General features: G+C 42.7%; 1 pseudogene; it reads right to left on the bottom strand.

Moving 5' to 3' along the window:
- Positions 1-824: 824 nt before the first annotated feature.
- LOC123405613 lies at positions 825-6,512 on the bottom strand (annotated as a pseudogene).
- Positions 6,513-19,467: the final 12,955 nt, after the last annotated feature.

The following is a 19,467-nucleotide window of genomic DNA, read 5'->3' as shown; positions in this document are numbered from 1 at the left end:
AATTACATTGAGATAGATAGCTTCTATGGCGAACAATCCTGAATTCACCTCTATGCTTGTCATGGATGGGACACTCACCTCCATAACCAGCCGGTCTTTATGATGTGCATGAGACAGAGGTTGTTCACGTGTCTCCCTATTCCAAGATCGCAAGAAGAGCACGGAGTAATAATCAAGATCATCCTAATCAGGACGTAATATAAAGCCAGATTGGCCCAAACATTCGCCCAAAAGTTTCATCCAATTTACCCTAAATCCTTACCAACATTCCACACGAACTCTGAGGTCACAAATTCCAACATCCCGAACACAAAAATTGGCACAAGAATGCACAAAGAAGAGCAGAGAATCACATAGTAACCAAGAAACGCAAGGTTGAGGCTATACCATGTTCTTGCTGAAGTTGAATATCTTGCTCACGTACTTCTTCTTGGCCTTCAGCAATCCAACCTACCCGACAGAAACCAAAAAACGCTAAGTCGAACCCGGATGACTCGAAAGAAAACACAGCAGGTCGCCATCTCAAGCACAAGAGACGCGCCATCACCTGCTCCGTGGCGCAATGGACATATTTAGCTAGCACAATGAATCTAATTGATAATGAGTCGTTAGCAGCGATCGTTGCTGATAAAACTAAGCAACCACGTCCATATGGCCCATGCTTATATTACCAATATCCAATTGCAGTTCTGCAACTCTCATTTCCCCTGTTTAATGTTCAATTACACCATTCTATGAACCTTTGGATAACCGTTGGTTCTACAGAGTTGGCATGCTGTGATTTGAACTTTGCTGAAGAAATATATGGGCAGCGAGCAGGTCTGTTAAGCGTTACCCAACCTGAGGTCAGAGGCGCCACAGATGACATGGAAGTTGGTGACAATGTGGCCGAGCTTGTCCCAGACGAAGCCGGAGCCGGATCCCTGCAGCACCTCGAGCACGTCCAACGTGAAGGCGTCTTGCCTGTACAAAGAGCCAAAACAGAAACCCCAAGCTTCTTCGCGTCAGGCGCCGGCCAAGGCGAGAGCAATGGAGGCGCCCAGGGAAGGGGGCGGGTGAGAGAGAGAGGGAGGGGATCGGCCCGGCCGTACCTGACGACGAGGTTGGTGATGTAGACGACGGAGGGGGGTGTTGTCCTTGAAGAGGCGCACGGTAGCGAGCTCGTCGGCCTGCAGCTTCCGCGGCGTGGCGACGACGAACGCAGACGCGCGTCTGGCGTCCCCGAGGATCAGCACGGCGGAGGCGAGCGCGACGACCAGGGTCCCCGCGGCGGCCGCCAACGCCCGCCGCGAGGCCTCGGTGACGGAGCCCGCTGCCAGGTCGCGCAGCGCCAGGTCTTGGGCGGCCTCCGCGGGCTCGGCGAGGCGGGGGGCGCGAGGGGGCCGGCCGGCGGCCTGGCAGCCGCGGCGCGCGCGAGGTGGCCTTGGGAATGGCGCGGGCGCGGCGGGCGGGCGAGCGGGAAAGGCGCGGCGAGGAAGGAGGCGGTGGCGGCCATTTGGGAGCGGGGGGAGAGCAGAGCAGCGGCAGCCGCGGGGTGTGGCGTGGGGAGGTAGGTCGTGAAGGGGTGGAGAACGCGCGGTTTTTTTCTCTCTGCGCTCGGTCGTGGGACGTGGGGATTCTTATCGTCGCGCGGAAGGTCGAACGAAGGGTGAGGTCAAACCATCGCTGGTTGAACCATCACGACGGCACATCCTGCTTTAATAGTAGAGATTATAGGGTTAATGGTATAGGACAGACATCTCTCCTCCACGATGGGCCAACACAAAATCCACCTTGGTTTTAGTTTCTCTTCCTAACCTACTAAACGTTTATTTAAAATTCTTTAATGTTGCATGCCTTTTGCAATATTTTTGCTATCTTTTCTAAATGTAAATCTCGTTACGGCCACAAGGACGCAGACGTTACTTGACCACCTCCGATGTCAATGGTTCTGTAACAACGCACTAGCATCAGGAAAAAAATATATAATAATAATAATAATAATAATAATCTTTCATTTTTAATAATATTTTATCCAGGAATTGTCTGAATGGGAGACGAGGAATGGGGTAAAAGGACATATGATTTTTTAGGCTGGATAAAAGGGTATAGGTAAAAACAATAGCAATGCTTGTTTTTTTAGGAAACAACAATGCTTGTGCTTTGCCACTATGAACCACACTTTACGTCGGCTGAGTGGGTTGATGTCCTTTCGGGCCCATGACATCTCTTTTCTTCGGAAGCAATTAGTTGGCGAACGCTCTTTCGGTAACCTATCAACGATCACTTTTTCATGTTATCATTTGGCACGCTTTTAGCCGTCGTCACGTGTCACGCTTTAATTATTTCATTCGTATTTAGTTTATAATTTTTCGCATGTGTTTTTGGCTTTTTAGTTGGGTCAATTTCTGTTTTTTTTTGTGTTTGCATGAAAACATGTTTTCTTTTCTTTCTCGAAAAGCATGGTTTTCTTGCACGAGAAGCACAGATCAAAAACAAAAAAAATGCATTTTATTTCTTCCTCGAAAGGCATGGTTTACCTTTCATGAGAGACACGGTTTTGCTTTCACGGGAGTCACGACCGTACCTCTCGAAAACGAAAAAAACACGTTTTCTGTTGTTTTTTCCTTTCGCAAGAGGCATAATTTTACTTCCGCGAGAGGCAAGGATTTGTTTTCGCGAGAATCATGGTCGTGCCTCTCGTAAGTGAAAAAAAATCTATTTTTTTGTGAGAGGGGCGATTTTGCTTCCATGAGAGAGACGGATTTGCTTTTGCGAGAGGCACAACCGTGCCTCTCCGAAACTAAAAAAATGTGTTTTTTTCACGGAAGACACGATTTTGCTTTCGTAAAAGGCACATGTTTGCTTACGCGATAGCCATGACCATGTCTCTCGGGAACGAAAAAAACATGTTTTCTTCTTTTTACTTATGTAAGAGATACAGTTTTTCTATCCATTTTTATAAAAGCTCGTCAAAATCTATCAACATAAGATTTAGTTTTAAAGGACTCGACGCAAAAAAAACAAACGATAAAAACATTTTAAAATTTAGACGCACGATCTAAAAGATAAAACCTTTCAAAAATACGGATATAAAAAAACTCTTAGATTGTGACAAGTGATACACATGCAATTCACCACTTATCATAACCTAAAAAATATATAATTGATCTTAATTTTTTTTAATTAGTGATTTCTCTTCTTCCCCGTGTCCGCCTGCTGCCGTTCGGCCAGTGGGCTTGTGTCAACACACAGACTTCGTGGTCATAAAATTAGCCCGTTAATCTTAGACTGGTCCAAAACCCAAAATGCGTGTTTCGTTAATCTTAGGATGTTTCACGAACCGTTTTTTTTTCTTTGTTTTTTTTTCATTTTTCTTTTCTTCCCGCTTCTTCCTTTTCTTTTTCAAAGTGATTTTTTTTCAAACTAAGTTTATCTTTGATTTTTTAAAAAAATTCAGAAAGTACTCTTGCTTTTATTCAAACTGTTCTAAACTTAAAATAATTACCATTTAAAAAATCATAACTTAAAAAATGTTCTGAATTTTTAAAAATGTTTTTTAATTCTATTGTTTTCGTTTTCACTTTTTTATCCTTTTCCTAATTTTCTGTTTTACATTTTCTGTATTTTTTTATGGATTTCAAAAATTGTTCTTGTGTCCAAAAGTTGGTTACAATTTTTATTTAAATTTTTTGCTTCAAAAAATAATAAGGAATTGCAAAAAATGTTCTTGCTTTCAAAATATGTTCATTGTTTCAAAAATGTTCATGTTTCAAAGATTACTCTTGTATTAAGAAAACTGCATGTTTTTGATAAAATGTTCCTTTTTACAAAATGTTTCTCATTTTCTCAAATTTGTTTGCAAATTGAAAATCTATTCAAATTGTTTCTCCAATTATAAAAATGTTCATGATTCTAAAATGTCCGATAATTTTAGAAAATATACTTTGTTTTCTAAAAAATGTTTGCCATTTCAAAAAATGTTCGTGTTTCAAAAGTGTACGTAAGTTGAAAAAATGTTCCCACTTCAAAAACTGTTTAAAAATTGCAGAAAATGTATTTTAACCTTATTTTTACATTTTTATAGAACACGATCCTGTTTTACATAAAATGTTTCTTTTTTTAAGTTGCCCACAAATTGAAAACTCGTTTAATTGTTTCCCCAATTCTTTAAATTTTCATGACTTGAAAATGTCCGGGAATTTTAGAAAATGTTCTTCATTTTATAAATTAATATTTATTTTTTCAAAAAAATGTTCGTGTTTCATAAGTTGTACAAAAGTTAGAAAAATGTTCCTGCTTTGAAAATTGTTTAAAAATTTCAAAAAATATTCCTTTATAATAAATTGTTCTTAGTTTTTGAAAATGGTCCTATTTTAAATTTGATTGTGTTTTTCTAAATACTTCAGTAATTCAAAAAGATTTCCATTCATAAATTTTGTTTGTAAGTACAAAAGCTGTTTAAGTTTCAAAATTAAAAAATAAAGTAAAAAAGTAACCTTTTAAAATAAAGAGAAAGAGAAACACACAAAAATAAAGAAAAATAGAAAGGAGAAAAAAGAAATAGAAAAATAAGTTTTAATAAGCAAAAAAAAACGAGCTGGTTAACTGAACCAGCCCAATTGCTTCGCAAGCGGCGGCGGCCCAGTCGCTTTACCCCTGCATGTGCGAAGCAACCGCTATTGAACGCAGAATGCGTCCAATAGGAGGTCCCTACTCTGCAGACTGCGGTATCTCAAGGAAGCAAAACAAAGCACTTGATTTGTCGCAAGCCCTCGTCATCAACCTGACGAGCGAATCCCATCAGCTCGGTTCATGGAATACATACCTGATTCCATTCAAGAGGAAAACCGAAGACCAAACAGTGGAGCGAAAAAGAAAAGGAAGAGGCACAGGAAGAGTGACCACCATGCCATGACATACGGCCTACCATACGGGCACAGGACGTCTCCTGGACGAACGAGTGCATGACGTAAAGCAGCCGCACACAGGTACCAGTCCTGGTCAGCTCCCCTTTCTCCTTCTCTTTCTATTTATTAATGATAACGATCAGTCTTGTAGATTAGTTCATGCCTCAAAAGCATCTATCTGCTTTTTTGTGGACAGCTTGTTTCACTAGAAGTCTGCGCTGTCGACTGTCGTACAGGCCCAAAAGGCGCTCGTATTTTTTCCTTAACAAGGATTTAAGATTGTTCCTTTTTGCGGATGGATTTATCATTGTTATCACGAGATATCCCTGAGAGGATAGGAGGATCCTTCCTCCCGCGCTGGCTTGTGTGCCACTAGCTATGTAGTTGGCCAGATCAGAGCGACAGACCTGCCCGTTATGATGCTTCGCCATGTGCCGTACATATATACTTCGCCTGTACTTCGTCGCCCCACCTAATTAAAGCTGCCCAAGCTTGTTTTGCTTCTAAACTGTATTAGTTTCTCTAATTAACTACTCCCAAAAAGCTTATAAAACGATCTTATACTATGAGACGGAGGAGTATATAATACCCCGCATGTTTGTAACGGGAGTCTTTGTTAAGGTAAATGTATATATAGGTGCTATAAAAACCACTAAAACTAAAACTAATGTATGAGTCGTCACAGTTTTATATGAAAATAGTCACAATAATAATAATATATGTCACAAAATGTTGTGTAAAAGAGCAAAACCTTTTCGATTGAACTTAGCGGAGTGTCTTTTAGTTGAAACTAGAGGGATGCCCTGCGTGTTGCTGCATAATATTTTCATAAGTTTTTGCGACTGAATAGTTGAATAAATTGCCTTGGAAATAAGCAACAGAAAAGGCAGAATAGTAAGCAAATAAAACCTGAATTAGTGAAAACCACTATACAGTAATGCAAGTAAAATCACGCATTAGCCATGGAACGGTGATGTACCCACGTTCCCTAATTATGTAGCATGAAGAAAGCTCACTTGGTGAAACATAAGAGCATCTACACCTGGACCCCTCATATCCGTTCCAAACGTCTGAACAGGTCACCCGGTCACAAAAAATCTATCCAACCGGACCCCTCAAACGGGCCTCAAACGTCCCGACTGACCGGCGTCCCTCATATCCAGTCCAAATATGGAGCAGATATAGGGAAGCCCAAGCGCGCCGGGGCAATCCCATCACGTCGGCATGACGGCTTGGCCCCACGCGGTCTCGCCCGGAAACCCAAAGGTCCGATGGGCGCCCCAACCGTCGCCGTGGTTTGAACGTTGCATGGCGCTGCTCCGGCTCGCCGACCGAGGCCATAACCGGCTATATAAGTCGGCTCGCTCCGCAACCCTAGCACATCCACCTCCTCCCTCCCTTCGCCGCCACCGACCCCATCCGCCTCCTCTTTCCCCGCTCTCCGGCCTCAGTATGGTCCGTAGGATCACCACCTACGCTCTGCTCAGGCTGAAGCACATGATGCAGATCAAGGCGGAGATCCAGACGCGGCACGCCGCCCGCATTTCCGTGGGTTTCCCTCCGAACTCGCGCAGAAATGAAGGAGGAGGAGGAGGAGCCGTAGAAGGAGGTGTCGAATGCCATGGAGGAGGACGAGCTGGAGGAGGAGGACGACCCAGAGATCCATGCTTCGGGCTTGAACATGGTAAAGGCAGAGGCACAGATAGCCGTCACCCGAGCCGAGGAGATGGCGGAGCAGCAGGCCATCCTGAATTCCATCCGGGATGAGGCCAAGGTGGAGGCCAACAACGGGCTCATCCGGCAGAGGCAGGCGGAGGCCGATGCCCTCTATGACGAGCTTGAGGCGGACATAGCGGCGGAGGAAGCTGCATGGGAGCAACGGGAGGCGCCGGAGGGGGCACCAGCAAAGGCGCCGAAGGGGGCGAAACTGCAGCTGCCGCACATCTATTCGCTGGAGGACACGGAGATCGTCGATATCTCCGACAAAGAGTAAATAATTTCTACATAGTACGTAGGTTTACATGTTGCGTGTATTTTGTGTTGGAATATTAGGAGATATCATGATTAATCCTAGTAAATACTTCATGACTAGAACATATATTAGTATGCAATAATCTAGCAAACTAGATGAGCAAAAGAGCATGCATATCATCATCTTGCACGAAGTAGCTACTAGAGAAATCAACATGAATAGGTCACGAAAAACATATTGTTAATTAAGTGTTGCACGCGAGACGGTGTTGATGATGATGTTGTTGACGATCTGTTGTTGACGGCGATGAAGACAACGATGAGTAGCACCGTTCGACTTGGACGGTAGACGACTCGTGATAATGAATTTGAGCAGTCGTGCAGAGCGCTTCCCAAAAACCTAATTCGTCCTCTTCCGGCGCAGGATCGCAAAGACGAACGGTTCCGTAGACCTGCTCTCCCGCATGCCGATGCACGTCGGCATTCGAGATGAGGTAGACTACGATGAAGGCGCAAGTTGCGAGATGAGGCAAAACCCTAGGTGTTTTCGGTGTGTCTTTGGCTAAGACTGGTAAGTAGTATATATAGGAGGACCGGAGGCGGTACCGCGTCGTGATCACGATCTCAAACCGACTTGGTTTCTAAGTTGTATCCTTACCGTACAAGAAAAAATTAACTTGTTTATCAAGACACAAAAAATAAACTTGCAAAAAGAAGTCGCGCCCCCGCAAGGCAACATACCGGATTTCAGCGGACCTTTCACGTGTATGTCGCACGTACGCGTCGCCCCGTCCAAGCCAGGCCATGCGAGGCAACACGAGCGAGCGAGCGTGTGGTCTTCCCCTTTCTCTTCTCATCACACATTTAGAGTGGTGGGGATAACTCACTGTGTAAAGAGGTCCAACTCTTCCTCAACTAATGGTATGGGATTAAACTTTAGCACCACCACACCACCAGTTGCCATTTTATTCATGGACTCATTAGATATTTCATAATTTACAGATGGGCCAAGCCCATTTATTCTAACAATTCCCCATGAGATCTCAAATACCCATTTCAACAGAATTTATAGATTTTCCTTTTCTCATCACTTGTTTAATATACCAGTGTTCCAACAAATATTGTTAATGTGAACTTCTGCTTAGAACTTTAAACTACATCCATCCACAACTTGGCAATGAACTATGCCTTGAATTGCTAGTTTTATGTGAATATATTTCATTTAAAGTCTTAACCAGTACCTGGCCGCCAGTAGGCTATCCCGCGGTTTGGAGCATATACGTCATACTCCATGGTATCTTCATGAGCTAACTAAAGATCACCCAAGTCTCATATATTGCGATGTTTGAGTAGTTCACCACAGACCTACGGGTTCGTAGTTAGTATCTACATGGCTATCTCTCTCTCTCTCTTGATATTCAATACAATGATCATCGCATCTTTGCTTTGATCTATCCAATGTAATTCTTTTGTATGGTGTGTTTGTTCAGATCTGATGAATTGTGGGTTTATGCTCAGATTATTCATGAAAAGTATTAGAATCTTCTCTGAGTTTTATGATTCTTATTTGCATGATCATCATAGCTTCGTAAATCTATCCGATCTATTGAATTGCTTTGGCTAAGTAGTTTGATCTTTCTTCAGTGGTAGATGTGCGTTGTAGTGGGTTCAACCTGGCGAGTTTCTATAACCTAGTGACGGAAAGGGGACAAGATGTGTCTTTGTGTTGGTGCCACTAAGGATAAAACGATGGAGTGTATTCATATTGATTGAGTTTACTCTGTCTACACCATGTCATTGTTCCTCAATCATTACTCTGTTTTACTTAATCTCTAGATGCATGTTGCATAGCGGACGATGGGTGGAGTAATAGTAGTAGGTGTAGGGAGTAGTCGTCCTATTTGCTTATGGACGTGATGCCTATATACACATGACCATTGTCGTGAAAATCGCATAGCTATCTGCTGTTCTATCAATTGCCCAACAATAATTTGTTTGCCTTATGTTGCTTTCATGAGAGATGCCACTAGAGAACACTATTGCCCCCACGTAAATCCACTTATATATTTAGAAAACTTATAATTTCCTCGTTGTTATTACTTGCCTTTTATTTTATTTTGCAAGTCACAACTATCTACAATTATCTAGACACCCTATTCACTTGCAAATAACGAGATCAAGGGGATTGACAACCCTCTTCCCGCGTTGGGTGCAAGTTATTTGCTCTTTTGTGTACAGCCGCTTAAGAAGGTTGAGGATTGATATTCCTATTGGTTCGATAATTCTTGTTTTCTTAATCGAGGGGAATACTTACCCGCATTGTGCTGCGATAACCCGTTCCTCGTTACGGAAAACCCAACGCAGATCACAAGCACGAGGAAGGATTTCTGGCATCGTTGTCGGGGAATATCATCACCAACTACCAAGTAACTTCACATAAATTACCATTCACTTGTTCTTATTTTATTTGTTGTCATATCTTTCTTGCTTCAAAAAATTCAAAAATACAAAAATATCTACCTTTTCTTATCACTAGTTTTGCTCTTTGCCCTCCTGTTTACTTGCCTAGCTATGCTACCTTTATCTTTGTCACACCAAAACAGAAAGTAAACTGCAAAGATTAAGATAAATGGATCCTCATCCACTAGCTTAGCTTTTCAAAAGACCCGTTTATGTTGGAACAATTGCTAGTGAGAATGCACTAGATTACCTTTATGAGGTCTTGCTTGAAAATCATGAATCCAAAAATTGTGAAATTTATAAAGTGACTCATGATAGTTCCTTGAATGAAAAGGATGATTGCTATATTGTTGAATTTGAATATGATCCTACATGTAGTCATTATGAGAGAGGCAAATATGGTTATAGAAATTTCCATGATACGCACTTACCTCTCTTGGGTATTCGCAAGGCACCCCAAGGTAATATTCTAAGGAAGACTCAAGCGTCTAAGCTTGGGGATTCCCCAGAAGGCAACTCCTCTTTCGTCTCAATCCATCGGTATGTCACTTGAAGCTACATTTTTATTCTTCACATGATATGAGTTTTGCTTGGAGCATAGTTTGATTTTTATTTTTAGTTTGCCACAATCATCTTTTGATGGACACACCAACATGAGAGATATACACATCTACCATGATTTGTTAGAATACAATTGCTCTAGTATTTCACTTATATCTTTTTGAGCACGGTGGCGTGTAGATTTTATAGAAATATCGGAACTCTAGTTCTTCACTTATATTTGTTTGAGAGTTAATAAACAGTAGCAGTAATTTGCATGGGTCATAAATATAGTCCAAAAATAATAAGCATCCAATGGATGATAATCAAAACCATCGTGTAGCACATGAAGAGAAATTGTGGGTTAATGATATTGATGTGGTAATATGAAAAAGGTGTGAGTGCATAACTGTTGATTCGTAGAAGTAGCGGTATTAAGAGGTGTTAATTCCTTCTTTCTCTGAATATTAAAAAGGCATGGCAAGAATGTGTGAGCATTTCTATTACTTGTTCAAATCCTAGTGTTGTTTTGAGTTGGAGTCGCATGATGGTTAACTCCTCCGAACCCTCTCCCTCGAGGATGCGGCTAGTGCTTTGATTTGTGATGAAACTAATAAAACTTTGCAATAAGTATATGAGTTCTTTGTGACTAATGTGAAACCATGGACATACGCAATCTCACCTCCTCCTATTTTGCTAGCCTCTTCGGTACCGTGTATTGCCCATTCTCACCTCGAGGATCGATGTGAACTTCGCCAGTGCAGCCAAACCCCGTGGCATCATATGCTTTGTCACGCATAAACCTTTCTTTATCTTCCTGAAAACAACCACCATACCTACCTATCATGGAATTTCCATAGCCATTCCAAGATATATTGCCATGAAAATTTCACCATTACATCATATGACTAGTTCATTCATCATCATATTCCTTTCCAGGATCATACCGAGCTCACATAGCATTTGTAGCAAAGCCACCTTTCATTACATTGTTGAATACATGTCATGCTGGATAACTGTACATCCTGGTACACTGCTAGAGGCATTCATATTGAGTCATATCAAGGTTTCATGAGTTGTAAGTAAATAAAAGTGTGATGATCACCATTAATAGAGCATTGTCCCAGTGAGGCAAGGATGATGGAGACTATGATTCCCCCACAAGCCGGGAAGAGACTCTGAATGAAAAATGAAAAAATTGGGGAGACCAAATGAGCCCACCATAAAAAAATGAATGAGAGAAAAAGAGAGAAGGGACTTTGCTACTATCATTTACCACACTTGTGCCTCAAAGTGGCACCATGTTCCTCATGTAGAAAGTGTAATGATATGTCATTTTCATATGCTAGTGGGAATCATATTATCATTACTATAAACGAGACGAGACAATCTTCAACAACACCTCCATCAACTCCCGCATCTCCCTCAACACCTCCAATGTCTACTCCACCACCTCAGAGGACACCCGCTGAAGCTTTGGTCGATGCTCTCTTATCGACTCCTTCCATGACTACCGGAACAGCTTCATCGCCCCATGGAGGATACCATCCCTAGAGCGACGCTTAGCTCAATACTTTTGAGCTTTTTGGTAACTTGTTGCCAAACGGGGAGAAGTGTATAGATCGTAGGTCTTCGGGGGAGAGAGAGAGAGAGTGTGTTGCATTTTGTTTGCTCTCTTTGGTTTCTAAAACATTTGGTTTCATGGTCTTAAAACTTCATGATATTTGATCATACGCTTTGTGATTTTTTATATTATATCTATGTGATGATCATTCACTTATGTTTTGTGTTATGTGCATTGTAATATAGTCATATCATTTATGCGCACCGCCAATATGTATGTGACATGGAGGAGTGATCTATGATCCTAATCGATTATACATTTGCATTCAAAAAAAATTTAAAAATAGTGCACAAATTTAGGGGAAGCTCTTGCTTATAACATACTTCTCAAAGCAACGATCATATTCATTGTTTTTATCCCTATAATGCTTTGATCTATATGTTGTCATCAATTACCAAAAAGGGGGGGAGATTGAAAGCACAACTTCTTCCTAGGTGGTTTTGGTAGTTAATAACACCATATACTTCATTGGACTAATGATTCTACCAAGTATATTTCAGGAAAAGTGCAATGAATGGATTGGCAAAAGATTGTGAGGAGACCCCGTGTATGCATGGAACATGTATTGGCAACAAGCTTCAAGACTCTAAATTTTGCTTTTATGTGAGAAATCACAATTGAGTCCATAGGAAAGCCGATACTATTAAAATGGGATGAGGTATCTTGGTGGAGGTAGAAACATGAACCTGGACGAAGGAGCATGTTGTTGTGGGTGTTGCCATGCCGAACTGACAGTCTGGTCAGGAGGGGCTGGATGGGGTGTCGTGTGTTGTGCTAAGCGTGGACATGGCTGATGTTGTTGCATGGAGAGATGCGGCTGCTGCTGGTGGTGGTTCTCAACAACGTCCAAAGTGCGAGTGCAAGTGATAGCTCTATAGACATCTCGTATCTGATGCTCCATGCGCGTGAACCATGGCTGGAGCTGAGACCGAGGTACCAAAAGAGGTCTAGATGACACTTGTCGTCCATAGTTCATCACGTCACTATGAAGATTGAATGCCAACTCAGCCTGAAGTTGTCACGATGATTATTAAGTATGGACGACAAAGTATGTAACAACAAGATACATTAGCTAAAGATAACAGATGTTACCGCGTACTGTCTAAATCCCGAAGTATCATACCACGGGTACGTATCCGACATAAAAGGGTCCGATATCTCCTCTGCATTAGATGTTGGGGAACGTAGTAGTAATTCAAAATTTTCCTACGTCTCACAAGGATCTATCTAGGAGAAACCAACAACGAGCAAGGGGTAGAGCATCTTCAAACCTTTGAAGATCGCTAAGCGGAAGCGTTACTATGAACGCGGTTGATGGAGTCGTACTCGTAGCGATTCAGATCGCGGAAGATTTTGATCTAAGCGCCGAACAACGGCGCCTCCGCGTTCAACACACGTGCAGCCTGGTGACGTCTCCTTCACCTTGATCTAGCAAGGAGAGAGGAGAAGTTGAGGGAGAGCTCCGGCAGCACGACGGCGTGGTGAAGGTGGAGCTGCGTGGTACTCTGGTAGGGCTTCGCTAAGCGCTACGGAGGACGAGGAGGAGGAGAGGTAGGGCTGCGCTGAGGGAGGATGAAACTTGTGTGTCTAGCAGCCCCAAACCCTCACATATATATAGGGGAGGAGGAGGAGGGTGCGTCACCCCTAGGGTTTCCCTAGGTGGTGCGGCTGGAGCCCTAGATGGGAGGGGCGGCGGCCCAAGAGGAGGATGGGGCGGCGCCCCAGGGGTGGCTAGCCACCCAAGGCATCCCCACGCCTAGGGTTTGCCCTCCCTTGCCCTCTTGTGCGCCTTGGGAAAAGGTGGATGGCACACCAGCCCATATAGGGGCTCGTTCTCATCCACTTATGTCCCACGTGGCCCTTCAGGGTTGGTGGCCCCTCCCGGTGGACCCCCGGAACCCTTCCGGTGGTCACGGTACATTACGGGTGATTCCCGAAACATTTTCGGCGATCAAATCTCCACTTAGTATATATGAATCTTTACCTCCGGACCATCCCAGAGCTCCACGTGGCGTCTGGGATCTCATCCGGGACTTCGAACAACCTTCGGTAACGACACACTATTCCCATTACAACTCTAGCGTCATCGAACCTTAAGTGTGTAGACCCTATGGGTTCGGAAACCATGCAAACATGACCGAGACACCTCTCCGGTCAATAACCAACAACAGGATCTCGATACCAATGTTGGCTCCCACATGTTCCACAATGATGTCATCGGATGAACCATGATGTCGGGGATTCAATGAGTCCCGTATGTAATTCCCTTTGTCTACCGGTATGATACTTGCCCGAGATTCGATCGTCGGTATCCTTATACTTTATTCAATCTCGTTACCGACAAGTCTCTTTAGTCGTGTCGTAATACATCATCCCGTGGCTAACTCCTTAGTCACATTGAGCTCATTATGATGATGCATTACCGAGTGGGCCAAGAGATACCTCTCTGTCACACGGAGTGACAAATCCGAGTCTCGATTGGTACCAACCCAACAGACACTTTTCAGAGATACTTGTAGTGCACCTTTATAATCACCCAGTTACGTTGTGATGTTTGATACACCCAAAGTACTCCTACGGTATCCGGGAGTTTCACAATCTCATGGTCTAAGGAAATGATACTTGACATTAGAAAAGCTTTAGCAGACGAACAATACGATCTAGTGTTGTGCTTAGGATTGGGTCTTGTCCATCACATCATTCTCCTAATGATGTGATCCCGTTATCAATGACATCCAATGTCCATGATCAGGAAACCATGACCATCTATTGATCAACGAGCTAGCCAACTAGAGGCTCACTAGGGACATGTTGTACTCTATATATTCACACATGTATTACGGTTTCCGGTCAATACAATTATAGCATGAAGAATAGCCAATTATCATGAACTAGGAAATATAATAATAACCACTTTATTATTGCCTCTAGGGCATATTTCCAATAGTCTCCAACTTGCACTAGAGTCAATAATCTAGTTACATTGTGATGAATCGAACACCCATAGAGTTCTGGTGCTGATCATGTTTCGCTCGTGGAAGAGGTTTAGTCAACGGAACTGCGACATTCAGATCCGTATGTACTTTAAAAATATATATATATCTCCATCCTGCATGTATCCACGAATGTAATTGAAGTGGCGCTTGATGTGCTTGGTCTTCCTGTGGAACCTGGGCTCGTCGGCAATGGCAATAGCACCAGTGTTGTCACAAAAGAGAGTCATCGGGTCCGACGCACTCGGAATCACTCCTAGGTCGGTGATGAACTCCTTTATCCAGACTCCTTCCTATGCTACTTCCGAAGCAGCTATGAACTCCGCTTCACATGTAGATGCCGCCACGACGCTTTGCTTGCAACTGCACCAGCTGACTGCCCCACCATTCAAAAAATATATGTATCTAGTTTGTGACTTGGAGTCATCTGAATCTGTGTCGAAGCTAGCATCAAAGTAACCCTTTACGACGAGTTCTTCGGCACCTCCATGAACGAGAAACATATCTTTAGTCCTTTTCAGCTACTTTAGGATATTCTTGACCGCTATCCAGTGATCCACTCCTGGATTACTTTGGTACCTCCCTACCAAACTTATGTCAAAGTTCACATCAGGTGTGGTACACAACATGGAATACATAATAGAGCCTATGGCTAAAGCATAGGGGACGGTACTCATCTTTTCTCTATCTTCTGTCGTGGTCGGGCGTTGAGCTGTGCTCAAGCTCACACCTTGTAATACAGGCAAGAATCCCTTCTTGGCCTTATCCCTATTCAACTTCTTCAATATCTTGTCAAGGTATGTGCTTTATGAAAGACCAATGAGGCATCTTGATCTATCTCTATAGATCTTGATGCCTAATATGTGAGCAGCTTCTCCAATGTCCTTCATTGAAAAAATATTATTCAAATAGGCCTTTATGCTTTACAAAAGTTCTATATCATTTCCCATCAACAATATGTCATCCACATATAATATGAGAAATGCTACAGAGCTCCCACTCACTTTCTTGTAAATACAGGCTTCTCCATAAGTCTGTACAAACCCAAACGCTTTGATCACCTCATCAAAGCGAATGTTCCAACTCCGAGATGCTTGCACCAGTCCATAGATGGAGCACTAGAGCTTGCATACTTTGTCAGCATTATTAGGATCGACAAAACCTTCCGGCTGTATCATATACAATTCTTCCTTAAGAAAGACGCTCAGGAATGCAGTTTTAACGTCCATTTGCGAGATCTCATAATCATAAAATGCGGCAACTGCTAACATGATTCGGACCGACTTCAGCATCGCTACGGGCGAGAAGGTCTCATCGTAGTTGTAAGTGCATCTAGTGCCCCTTAGTGATTTTGGTGGTTTGAAGACTTATAGGTTAAGTATCTAATATGTTTGTGAGTATACACAGGATCTATAAGTTGTTGAGGAGTTTGAGATATTTGAAGAATATCGACCCCTAAAAATGTATATCTTCAGTTGAAGAAATTGGTCTGAAGCTGAAGAAATGAATCACAAGGAATCTGCGATGAAATTGATATTCCTCATGAAGACATTGATATTGAGAAGATCGGTGGTTCCTGAAGAAAATCATTCTGAAGAAATTGAAGCGTGAAGATTTACGTTTTCTGTTTTACTTTCTTTGCAATTGATGAATAGGAACACCGTACTGTTAAAGGGGGTCAAAGTAACACTATTGAATGGATTTCCTCATGATGCTCAACCCAAGCCAAATCCTACCAAAAGCCTCAAGTGAGGAATATGAGTGACATGAGGACTCTCACAGTTGAGGGTCCCGACCGTTTCGATAACCATGCCAAGTCACTGGTCTTATCCACTCCAACGGTCATATTATTTAAGGGCATTAGTGTCAAATCATGTCGGGATGCTCCCAGGCTATAAATAGCCGCCCCCACAACCACTAGCTGGTTGGCTGCTCCGTTAGAAACTGACACTTGTCATAAGAGCAACCCAATTCCTCAGAGCCTTCGAGAGTAAATCATCAGTGAGGAAATACACCACCCACCGAAACCACAAACCAAACCTAGTGATTGAGCATCACTGAAGAAGTTGTTCCTGTGTGGGACTGGAGCCTTTTACCTTTGAGGACTGTGCATCCTCCAGACGGTTAGGCGTCATGGTCTAGAGCAATCCAGCAGTCAATTATGGATCGCCGGGTGACCGAGTTTGTGAGGGTTTGGAAGTCTGCCCTGAAGACTTACCACGAGTGTTGGGCGAGGACTATGTGTCCTTAGCTCAAGGAGAATACGGTAGGGACTGTGTGTCCCGGGACTGGGTGTCCTTTGGTTTCAATACCAAGCCGCTCCAAACCAGATGTACAACTGTCACAGCAGTTGGAACTGGGTCATCAACAACAGTCTTCACCAAGAATCGGGTTCTAATTCCTCAACTCTTTACTTTCTCTGTATTATGTGTTGATGACTTTCACTGTGACTGTTTGAAGAATTTGCTGAAGACTTTCTCCGAATTTCCTCAACCCCAAATTCTTCACAATAGTTAATCTTCATTTGTATTCTGCGTGCCTGCTTACTGTGCAATCTGTTTTCATAATCTTCACTCTGTAATACTGCTATTGTGAACGATTGCACGACTGATCCTTAACTGTTTCCGCTGTAAGTTAGTCATCAGTGAGGAATTTCCTCAAAAGGAATTACCTCAGTGATGAAATTCTAAAAATCTCCTATTCACCCCCCCTCTAGTCGATATAACGCATTTTCAATTGGTATCAGAGCAAGGTACTCCCTCGTTCTGTGTGGTTTTGGTTTAACCACCTGGAGTTTTAGTTATGTCAACTGCAGACATGTTTAAGGTGACTGCAGCATGTCCTACCTACGAGGGAAAGAACTTTCCCTTCTGGAAGAACATAATGCAAATGCATCTACAAGCTATAGACAATGATCTCTGGTATATTGTGGAAAATGGTGTCCCCATCATTTCTGCCAGTGTCACTTCAGCTGATGTGAAGAAATTCAAGCAACTCGATTCTCAAGCGAAGAACATCATGTGTGGTCATCTGAGCCCTGGCCAGTTTGGAAGAGTAAGTGCCTTAGGCTCTGCAACACTGATCTGGGAGAGACTGTGCAAGGTAAGTGAAGGAGTATCAACCCAACGTGACTCTCGTGTTGATATTCTTCGCAATCTCTTCAATCGCTTCAAGAGACATGACAATGAAAGCTGCCAAGACACCTTTGATCGCCTCACTGACATATCAAATGAACTGCAAGCACTGGGAGCTCGAGACATCACTGATCACGAAGTTGTGAAGAAACTGCTGAGATCTTTGGATTCTTCATTTGACACTTTAGTTCTGATGATTCAAGAAAGACCAGACTACAAGATGTTAGATCCTGCTGATATCCTCGAAAGACTAAATACTGATGAATTCCAGCTAGAAGAAAAGAGAGATCTATATGGACAAAGCTATTCCAGACCACGTGCACTGAAGGCAAGAGCAATTTCCTCATCTGAAGAAGAAGACACAGATGACAGCAGTTGTGACCCTAAAGAATTTGGTCAGGAACTTGCAATGCTTGTGAGGAAATTCCAGAGATTTACACGACGAGGCCAGTTCGGTAAATCATCAAGAAGAGACATGAGGAAATCAGAATCTGCATCTGAGGACTACAAGAAACGGACCTATCACAAGTGCAAGAAATCAGGTCATTACATTGCTGATTGTCCTCGCTGGGGAAAGGAATCAAAGAAGAAGAAATACAAGGATGACAGTTATGATGACTCAAAGAAGAAGAAGAAATCTTCAAAATCCTCATCTTCAAAGTCCTCCTCACACAAGAAGACTAGCTTCAGAAAGGCTCGGGCACTTATTGGCAAGGAAATGGATTCCGAGGCAGAGTCAGAGGAATGTGATGAAGAAGAAGGCTCTGGAGAAGACTCAGAATCCGGACAGGCTAGTCTTGCACTAGCAACCACTTTCGTCAGCAAGTCAATCTTCAATCTTGAAGAAAATGATTGCACCATCCATACTGATGAATATGCTGATGACTTCGCTCCAACCTATTGCTTCATGGCGAAAGGTTCAAAGGTATCAAATAATGCCTCCTCCTCTGATTCAAGTGACTGTGAACATGATAATTACAAAAAACCCAGTTACAGTAAACTTGCCATCATTGCCACTAAACAACAAACTGCTCTAGAAAAGCTTCAAAAACTGCGAGACAAAAGTGATGATCTGTTGAATGATGAAATGAATCTTAATCAAATTCTCGCTGATGACATGAAAAATCTTCAGTCTAGATTTGATATTCTTCAGGATCGTTATGATACACTCCTCACTGATCATGAGAAGCTTTCCTACGAATTTCTTCAAAGGAAGCTTGATCTTGAGAAGCTGAGGATGTCTTATGATGATCTTCGTATGGAAAATGATTCATTACTAGCTCAACAGATTAGCGCTAGTCAAGTTGAATTTATTCCTCCATGTCTTAAATGCATTGAACGTGAAACTGCAAATTCCTCACCAGAATCATCAAATGCTACAAATTCTTCAACTGCACCTGCTGTGTCTATTTCCTCACTTGAGGAAAACACAAATGTTACTGATGAAAATGCAGGGTTGAAGGAATTGTATGTGACAGGCATGTACAAAAGCCTCAAAGGACACCAAATCCTTTGTGATGTGCTCAAAAAGCAGATCTTGAACAGTAACCCAAGGAAAGAAGGAATTGCCTTTGAGAGAAAACTAAATGCTGATGGATCTTATTGGAAACCTGAGCAGTATCCCAAAACCTCATGGGTTGCTGCTACCGGGCCTCCTTTTGATCCATCTAATCTAACTGGCTTCTCATGTGAATTATCCTATTCCTCGGATGAGTCATTTGATTCGAACTATAAACTGTTCAAACATCAATCTGGTGATGTATTTGCTCGATATGTTGGAACTAACTGCAGGAATGGCCCTCCTCTGAGGAAAATCTGGGTTCCCAAAAGTTGTCTTGAAAATCTTCAAGTGAATG

This window comes from Hordeum vulgare, chromosome 6H, assembly GCF_904849725.1.
Source record: "Hordeum vulgare subsp. vulgare chromosome 6H, MorexV3_pseudomolecules_assembly, whole genome shotgun sequence".
In the NCBI taxonomy this organism is placed as follows: Eukaryota; Viridiplantae; Streptophyta; class Magnoliopsida; order Poales; family Poaceae; genus Hordeum; species Hordeum vulgare.
This window is presented reverse-complemented; position numbering and strand designations above follow the sequence as displayed.